At 44.7% G+C, this 10,152-nt stretch overlaps 1 protein-coding gene across 2 annotated transcripts in view; it reads right to left on the bottom strand.

The window, feature by feature from the left end:
- Positions 1-5,217, bottom strand: part of PAK3 (p21 (RAC1) activated kinase 3) — a 142,811-nt gene extending 137,594 nt beyond the window's left edge. For both annotated transcript variants that reach the window (XM_032996085.2, XM_032996082.2), the window contains exon 1: positions 5,101-5,217. The gene's annotated coding sequence lies outside the window, so the exon portion shown is untranslated. The remainder of the gene's footprint in view (positions 1-5,100) is intronic.
- Positions 5,218-10,152: the final 4,935 nt, after the last annotated feature.

Below are 10,152 nucleotides of genomic sequence, written 5' to 3' on the forward strand. Positions count from 1 at the left end.
ATTAAGGACTAGAACAGAAATTATTACTGAAAATTCAATCAGTGTTTAACTGATTTTTAATACACCATCATGTGTAGGTCAAAGTGTGTTAACCTGCTTGAGCCTATTGGAAAATATTTCATTAACAAACTCCATACAACCTAACAACAACATTATAGAAAAGGAGCAGCAGTCCAGGAGATGGGAAGGATGGGGAAAATTAAGTCTAAACTTCTCAACTTCAGCACTGACAAATGGTGTATTTAGGAGGGGACTTTATCCATCATTTCACCTACAAAAAAGGTTTTATCTTCTACATGGTTTCACCTGTACTCTGCTTTGGCTTACACATGTTCCAAAGTTCTTATTCATAATGTGCTAGTGACATGCAAGGCCAGAGCAGGTCATCTATAATTTTCCCTTTCCCACAGAAACATATAATTTCTGCAGTGTTTGATGTTCACAGTCATAAGCCGCCTTGCAGAAAATACTGCCAGTTGATAGTATCCAAGGTTTGAATTTTGGGAAACTGCTGACACATTGGTCTGTGACTTTGCTTGGGGCACAAAATGTCTTACACCATACCAATATTAAGGAATGGATCCACTCCAAATTAATCCCGTAGGGGAAAAACATGCCAACAAATTGGTTTCCATCATTGAAAAAGCAAGAGGCTCATAGAAAACCTCATGGGTGGAAGGAGACATGTTAATTCAGCACTTAATCCGGTCCTATAACACAGTCCAGTCTGTCACATAATGCTGGATTCGAAGGCAGGATCCAGGAGACTGTGACAGGTTCACTGCAAGGCCACAGCTGTGCCAATCTTAACTTCACATCAGAGCAAACCACATGAAGATCTTGGTGCATTACATATGCTCTTGCACTACTACCACTACCTCCAAATCTGTCTCAACAAGGTCTAGTCAGAGAAAAAAAAAAAACAGAATATAAAAAAACCTGCAAGGCTGTCTGCAACCAGCAGCACCTCTAAGAAGGCCACTTTCACATCTCTTCTAGCCTCACACTCTCTCAATATCTATGTATGTATGTATAGATCTGTATCTAACAAGAAGATATAGAAAAGATGAAGCCAGACTCTTCCAAGAGGTGCACAGTGAAAGGTAAAAGACACAAACTGAAATATGGGGAATTCTAATTAGATATTAGTTTTTTCATGAGAATGGTCAAACACTGAAATGGCATCAGAGAGGCTGTAGGATCTCCAGTTTTGGAGATACTGTTAATTTACCTGAACCAAGCCCTGCATAACCCGCTATAAAATGGTCCTGCTTTGAGCAGCAGGTTGGACTAAATAACCGCCACAAGTCACTTCCAACCTAAATTATTCTATGATTTTTCCAAGGTATATTTGGGACTATGGGCCTTAGGAAATATTAATACATGTTTGTCATACTTAAGCTGAATGAAGAATGAATCAAGAATGGAGGCAGACTGCCAGTGCTCAGATAAGGTGAATAATAGCACTACCCACAAAATACCAACAATGTTCAGCATCTGCACTGGAGAGCTTTACACTCAGAAACCTTCTCCAGTGCACTCGAGGAACACTTCATCCACCCTGGCCTGGTGTGCTCATACCCTGCTGTGGCCAACACACCAGGACCCTGTGACTACAGACAACTGGTCCCACTTCTAGAATGTGATGCACTGGAAGAAAGATTACTGGGGATAAAAATCAGAAGAAAAAATCCTATAGGATCTCAAAACACATCTCATTCTATACAAAGGACTAAGGCTTCAATGAGGAGGACAATTTTAAAGCACTCGCTTAATCTTAGGGAGCACTGTGAGAGACTGGGAGTACTTAAATATACTGGAATAGTTATGATCTGATGATTTAAAGTGATATCTATTGATGCCCAAAGGTATTTTGGGACCCATACTTTCTTTGCTGACTGTCTGTTTTCATGTAGTTGTTTTGCCAACTACTGACAATCTGTTTAGAAATATCAGGGAACATGAAATCTGGAGGTGTATCAGTGTGTGAGCGTCCACTTCAAAACCTCTGTGAAAATAACCTTCAGGAATGGCAATCTGCCAGAGATGCAGTTTTAAGCCAGCTAAGATACAAATAACTATTCATGGCAGCTAAGGATTTTGGATTTAATGCCATTCTGCTAATGCAGAGAAATATTCAGATTTCCTTGGCTTCTGTAGACTAAACCCAGTTTAAAAGAGAAATCCATACAATACCATTCAAATAACACTGCCACTGCTGGTAGGGGTTCTGGAGGAGGTAGAACAGGGTTGTTATACTAATTTTTAAAGACCAAGTTGAAATATTTCTGTAATTCAAATGTCTACATCAGAAAGCAGATGCAGATTCATACTTCTCAATGGGCTCTGGATCACTGCTGCCTCATGGCAGAGGGATGGGTCTACCTGTACCATACTGTTCGGCACTGTGTGGTACTTGTACCTACAGGACGGTATTTCATTAGCAGGTGAAGCAGTTCTCACTTATTTTGACATCTTTGAAATGAACAATATAATGCGAAGTTAAGATTCTACTACTGTTACTCCTACCCACTCTGCAGCCTTCTCTGTCTCAAGGCAAATGTTTATGTGGTATAAACCCCAGGCTCACAGTTGAGTGTAACCAACTCTGAAGTGATGATTACCTTCACAAGACTCTGTTTACGTAAAAGATATAGTTGAGTTAGACTGAACCATGCTATCACAGCTGTTAACTGTGTTGCAGCAGCAGATCTACATAATCACCTAGGTTAAAGCAGGGCTTTCCTCTCCAGCTGGCCAAGAAGTGAGTTACGTCCTGTCTTCTCCACAAATTCTAGTCACATCACAGGCAGAAAGGATCTCAAAAGTTGTTATTCAAAGGGAAGCAGAATGAAAGAAAATTATTTTCTTTCCTCTGCCTATTCACAAGCAAAAGGATAACTGTGCTCTATAGACCATTATTAAAACTCTTTGTAACTAATCACACCATCAGATTCTCGCACACCAGCTGGATGCTAACCAAGGCTGTAACCGGGGGACCACTGGTACAGTCACTTCACTCTCTCAGATATAAGTGAAGAGCCTAATTCACATGCTCCAGAACATGAACTTTTAAATTGTTTTCAACACACCTTCAGACTTCATGGAATGAAACAAGTAGGATGACAGATGGAATAGCCGTTTTTCTCTTTTTTCATAAACCAGCTCTCAGTCTGCAGTATCTCACTGCTTATTTTTTCTGTGCCTTACTTTCATTTCTGTAAATCCATCTATGTAGACTGAACAACTTGCACTTTCTCTTTCCTCTTGTGACCGTAGTTTCTGTAATAGGTTAAGAAAGGAGGGCAAGTAGCTCCTAAGCAACTCTAGCTATCACACTTGTGGCTGGCTAAAAAAAGGCAAGAGGAAAGGAATGGGAAGAGGAAGTGAAGCCACATGGCAGTGGTAGGTCAGGGTCTTTTCCACAATCTTTCAGTGGCCTTAAGCAAATCCCTTCCCATATACATTGCTACACCTCTAAGTAATACTGTATTGAGCAGGCTCCTGGAAAGACTTCTAAAGTACAAGGATTAGCTACCAGTATACAGGTTTGAAGCATCAAAGCACTCTGAAATTCAAGGTGTTCAGCTCACTTACACATCAAACATAAATTTAAAAAGGCAAATAAACAGAATCAACACATTTATGATCCCTAGTTAAGAAGCTACCTTTAACATAAGAGCTATTGGAATAGCCCTACACGTTCAGCTTACCAGCCGCTCTATCTTCTAAAACGTATACCAGAGATCACAGCAGTCAACACATTTATTCTCTCAGTTAAGATATACTTATCCCAAGCCAAGTTTTTGTATCATCCTGACAATTCTCACTCAAATGACAATTACTTGAAGACACACAAACCACAAGTTTCACTTTTGTGAAGAAAACTATTTACAGGTGGGACAACAATAGTTAGTTAGAGCAGTTACTTCTTTAAAACAAGCTAAAAAGATGGTATGTGTTCCAGCAGGCAGTAAATCATCCCTGCCAGGATCTTTCTCAGTGACTCTGCTGCAACAAAGTTCTTATGTGATCTCAGTGCTCACTATCTCTGTTGGACAGAGTGCCCAGAGTTAGCCAAAAGAGAAAACCTAAATGCTGAAAAAATACCAAAATACTGAAGAAAACCAAAAATGAAAACTTGCTGTCACTGAAGTGGCAGTAGCAAGGGCAAAGGGGAGCTTTGTACCTGGTCTATGGGGAGGGGGGCTACTGCAACAAGTTCACAGCAGTCATCTCCATTTCTAATATTCTGTTCACCATTACCAGTCTCTTAAACTGATGAGTCAGCTTGGTGGTTTTCCCTTAAACTAGGGCATCAGATCTAAACCAGGAATGGTTGGACAGGCAGATGGATTACGTCACTGGCAGATGGATTACGGCACTGGCAACGTGGAGTTTTAGGTTGCGATTGACTTCAAATTGACTATTGCAATTATTCTCTTCCTGTGAGTCTGGAAGTGACTCATGTAAAGACAGTCAAGACCATCCCACTGAGCCTTCAGATTAAAAATAACAATGAGGCAAAAATTGGGAAATGTTAATCTGTGAAAAACAACTGATCTGAGGATACTGGAAAGGGAAATCACTTCAAGTACATCTGGCACTGGAGTGAACTCTGCTCAGCCCTGAGGGCAAGCAACCTGGCTCCCCTTGGCCTCACACCCTCCTTCCCCACCCTGCCAGGTTCCCTGGGCTCTCCAGCCAGAGGCAGCCCGCAGCCCAGCACCCTGGTCCTCCCCGCAGCCACCAGGCCCAACCAGCACCACCAGGCACACGCAGGAACATTTTCCATATGGACAGTATTCCCTGGAGCCTCACGCTAACCAGACCCCCCCAGAACAAGAGAAGAGGCTTTGGGGCGGTTTGAAGGCACAGATTTGGAAACTACCAAGGAGTCCTGGGGAACTGACAAACAGCCCTGGGGCTCTCCTTGGTCCCTCCCAACCTGCAGCCCCCGCCAGAGCCCCTGCCTGGGCTTTGTTGCTGCGGCTGGCTGGCTGTAGGCTGGGGAAGCAGGTTGCAAGGAGCCTGCTTTTCCCTTTCCACTCAAGACAGGGCCGTGCCTGGGCACGCAAGGTAAAAAAGCAAAGGACAGACCTTCTCTCTGGCCTCTTCCGCGCTGGGGAGGCTGCGCTCGTCCTGCCGGCCGCGGCTGCCGGCGGGATGCTGGCGGGCCGGTCGCGGTGCCTCACCGGCTCCACATTGATCTGCCTGCCGGGAGCCTCTTTTATTTTTTCTCCCCCTCCTCCCTCCACCCCCTTCTTTTGAGGGGAGACAAAAAAAAAAAAAAAAAAGGGTGGGGGTGGTGGTGGGGGAAACCTTTCTATTATTATTATTCTAATATATTCTGGGGGCTTGTGGTTCCTGCAACCAGGCGGAAGTGAAACCCGTTTTCGCCCCCCTCCTCCTTCCGCGATGCTCCGGGGCTGGATGCAGCCGGGCGGCGGCTCGGGGCCAGCGGGCTCCGGCCGCGGCCCCCACAGCCCGGCCGCTCCCGGGCCGCCACATCCCCCGGGAGGCAGCGACATCCCGGGCTGCCCTGCTGCCGGTCCCTCGGCCCCCAGGCGGGGTGGGTGGGGAGGCGGTGCCGTTCCCGAAAGAGCAGAGGTTGCTTTGGCGGCAAAAAAAAAAAAAAAAAAAAAAAGAAAAAAAAAAAAAAAAAAAGAAGAAGGTAGGGGGAGGGTTGGGGTATAATTTTCTTCTCCCCACTGAGGGGGAAATCTGCCCGCGCTCGGCTGATGGAGCCGGGAGCCGCACGGGGGGCTACGGGAACGGGCCGGGGCACCGGGGGCCGCTGTGCCCGGTGGCCCTGCGCGGCGGGGAGAGCCCGCTGGAGGCAAGGGCTGGCAGGGCTGGCGGTGGTTACTTCAGTGACAGGCAATTCCGGCTGGTAGCACAAGAGGAAAAGCTTTAAAATGCGGTTACGTGCAGCAGTGTCTGCTGGCTCCGTAGTGACATCCTGTGGTACGGGGGCACTACTGCTGATGGCCAGCGGAGCTCCGGAGGGACCCGACAAGCACCGGCGCAACCCAGCACGGTGAGGGGTCTGTGTTCGTTCGGGGCCCTACATCACTGGCGGTGGTTTTGTTTTAAATCACTCTTCTGCCTCATGCTGCTGCAGAACTGCTCTGTTTGTAAAAAGTAACTGGCTCTAAGGCATCGTGGGGCTTTGTGCTTTATAAATGCGTAGCATCTTCCACAATACATTATAGAACAGAGAGGGCTCAGATCAAAATACTGCAGCTGGCCTCATGCCTAGACTGAGGAGCAGAGAGTGAGAGAGACACCAAATGAACATCCAGCTAACTAAGGCAAATGTTAATTTCTGAATTCAGCATGTGTCATCATGTTGAAACAGACTTGCAGAACATCTCCCCCAGCCAAGAAGCAGAGGAGAAGAGATGAGTTAGCTCCTCTAGATACCTCCCCTGTCACACAGCACACAGGGGTGCCACCAATGACCTGTGGCAGAAAAGGCAAGAGAAAAGCCCCTGAAAGAGAGCTGAGCACGTGGACCAAAGACCACATCTTACCCATAGGCAGGAGGAAAGTGTGAAGTTGGCACCTAACAGATATAGCTGAGTTAATGGGATTCCAGTTTACAGGGATGCCACTAGTAATGAGTATTTGGTGGCATCAACTTAAAAATGTCTCCACAGCCCCTGACAAGCTTGGTAAGATCCATGCCACCATGTTTAACAATGCTCACATTGCCCAGATCAGAAAGATTAAGGCTAGCCTGGGCAGGCCTGAACACACAGCAGCTGAAACTCCTGATAATTGTTTGGAGGCATGTGGGTGCTGGTGGTAAATGGATTGGAAAAGGTTCTTCTAAACTACTACAGGAGTAACTCACATCAGATGATACAGATGTTCACAGGAGATGACTGGGACACTCTTTACCGAGGTCTCTGTTGTCCCCAGAAGCCATCTGCTCACAGCATCATGGTGGAACTTAACCCCTGTAAAATTCTGGCGCTTACCCTTCTTCCTTGTGCGAGAAGTGAAATGGCCAGTTGTGCTGGCATCTGTTTTGTCTGGTGGCACGTGTAGGACCTGCTGTTCTGGACTCTGCAGATTCATCTCTGTGCTCAGTTTTATGTTAAACATTTCCTTCCCATCCCAACAGCAACAGAGTTGCTTAGTCAGCTGGCTGCATCTCTCCCACAGCCTCGGGGTGTCTGCAGCCTCCACGCTGCCGGTGGATGGCTGACAGCCTTGGCAGCAGAAATGCCCTCTTCCAGGTGGGACTGGCCAGAAGATTTGCACCTCATCCTAAGGAGCACACTCCTGGACACACTGATGCGTGAATTTGTGTCTTGCAGTTTAATTACTGCAACTCCCTATGCTTTGAAATAAACCACAGCTAGTGTAAAATACAGCAGATGTCTGCTTAGCAATGGTGAGCAGCCTGGTGCTTTGCTCACCCTAGTTTCTTACTAACCACAGACTTCGGTCTTATTTTCTGACATTCAAAGCCCTTCATAATCTTCTTCCACAGCCAACTCCTGCTGGAGTACTGCAGCCACTGACAAAGGGGTAAGACAAGACTCTGTGAGTTTCATCTTTCCCAGACAGTATTTCTGCACTATGGAACTTATTTTGCCTCACAGAGGTACAAATAACCCAGGTCTCAATGCATTCAGAAGTAAATGCAAAACTTCTCTCCTCAGCTTAATTTCTTTGCACAAAATCACGCAGAGAATGCTAGTATCCAGCCCCACAAATCCAAGCCCTATAAACTAATCAAGCTATTCCTCTTATGGGCTAGATAAAAAGCAAGGCAGAGAAGGAAACAGATTTTTTCTATTTTAAAATACTTGGGAGGCACACAAGTCCCACAGAGATGGGAGCCATCTAAATATATATAAAGACATAGCGAGATAAATGAATCCATCTGTTGTAATCTAGCAGTTTCATAAAACCAATGAAAAAAATCGACTGTTTCATGAAACCACTAAAGCACTATTGATACTTTCAAGTTTTTAAAATTCTTCTCCAATGTGTATGAATGTAGGAAATCAACCATCCCCTGTTGGATTCCTGAAATGAATAGAAAAGGAACAACACTGTGCATGAAGCTGATGCAAACAAATCCACAATGTAATTAAAGCAAATTGTCATTAACAACCTAACACAGACTATTACAAATCCCTCCTCACACCCCAAAATACATTTCTGATTTCCATGATATGTCAGCACACACATCCACCACTACCCTTCTTCCATCCCAGAGATCTCAAACTATCTCACAGATGGTGCTTAAATGAAGCCTTACACCACCTCCATTCTCGTTCTCCACAGGAGAAACTGAGAGGCACAGAGATTTGCTTATCAACTAACAGGAAGTATTAAAACATCCGGAAAGATGTAGGTGTCCTATCTGCACATATGCCTTCCTCTTACTACTAGACAGCACTTCCAGTACAAGTCTGCTTGTAATTAGAGAAAGTTGTTCTTTTAAAGACTGCACTGAGCAATCCACTGACAGCTTTACGGGCAGCGAAGGGCACAGGAACTGTGTTTTGCTTCATCCCAATGAGTGATGCCTTTTCTCAGCTCTGTCTGAAGAGCCACATGGCAGCTATAGAACAGCACTCGTTAATATACTGTGAATTCACACCATCTTTGTTGGTTTCAAATGTTCGTATTTTGGTACAGCCAGGTGATAGATATGAGAAACAGCCAAAGGTTTCCATACATCATGAAATCTTACAAAACATATAGGAAGAGAGTCACCACATAAGCACCCAGTGTGTCATCCACCAACTCACAGGCACGTTGGTGTGTGCTCGGAAACCTTCCAGCAAAGCAGACCAGCCTGGGAAGTGGGAATACAAATGTGCGTGAGCCAGCAAGCTGTACTAGGCCAGTGGAATACCCTTGCAAGTGTTTCCCATTAAACATGCAAGCAGGGTCAGCTTCTTCCCTCTCCTCTTCAATACATGCACACGTTCCACCTCGGTGTGATCTATGGTGCGGTCCTGCTATGGTCTTTCTCTGGGTAAACCTCTATGCTCGGAGTGCAGGCAGAGAGCACGAGTCTAAGGAACAGGCAGCACAGGAGAATCAACAGGCTGAATCCTGAATTTCCTCAGTTATAGTACAGAGATACCCACAGGCCTCAGGAAGCTACCAAAATAGACATGTCCAGCAACACTATCCATCGAAAAGGCACCAGCTATACCACTCACTGTGGTCAGTTACTCTCCTCCTTGAAGAGAAGTGAAACTAGACAAGTCAGTCCCACAGTCCGTAAGTCAAAGTCCTGACTAAGTATTATTGTACATATAGAGCATTACATACCGAATACAAGACTACCTAGCAGCTATGGGCATCATGTACGACGTAATGAAAGACGGAGTTGGCAACTGCTGGTCACTTCAGGTGATCATGTCTGGATTACTATTTTAGCACACTCTTCTGTTTTCCCTTTTTCTGTTTCAGTTTTTCTTCTAGAACTTGGTAACTGATGTCTCACTGTTATTATCAGTACTTTATTACTAATATACTGTCAGTGTGTATAAAAATTACATATCTTTCCCCATAAATGCTACAATATGAAAAAACAATCTGCTGTTAATAAAACAGAGACAAATTCCCAAAGGAAATGAATGCTCTTAAAAACCACGAACTTGAAGTGAAAAAACACTCTGCTGCATTTGAAGTAATTACAAGAGAAAAATGACAAAGACTGTTTATCCTCAACACTTGGCAATTTTTATATCATGCTACTGATATTCTTAATGAAAAATGGTGCTTTTATTCACTGCCACTTCTTTTACTTTGGCCAGTGCTGTAGCCAAACATCTGCTTGTTAAGTTAGCAGAGTAAATTGATGGTTAGTAACTCATGAGTTTCCAAAGAAGATCTCCACAGACATTTCCAAAGGAAGACCCTCTCTAAAGCTTTGTAAAGATGCACTTAGGAGGGGAGAAGACTATGAAGAAAGAGAAAGATCCAGACAAAGCATTCATGTGAATGTTCAGACAGGTTGGGCTCTTCTCCTAAAAAGCCTCAATGGAGGATTTGAGACAAGTTTTCAGCTGAAGACATTCCAAAGCTCAGAGTGCAAGCTTCACACTGAACATGCCACTGTGACTGAAGCAAGCTGTGAGTGCAGGAAATTAGGCTAAAAGCAGTGGTGAG

The sequence above is a fragment of the Tyto alba genome, unplaced genomic scaffold, assembly GCF_018691265.1.
Source record: "Tyto alba isolate M040663 unplaced genomic scaffold, T.alba_DEE_v4.0 Super-Scaffold_5, whole genome shotgun sequence".
In the NCBI taxonomy this organism is placed as follows: Eukaryota; Metazoa; Chordata; class Aves; order Strigiformes; family Tytonidae; genus Tyto; species Tyto alba.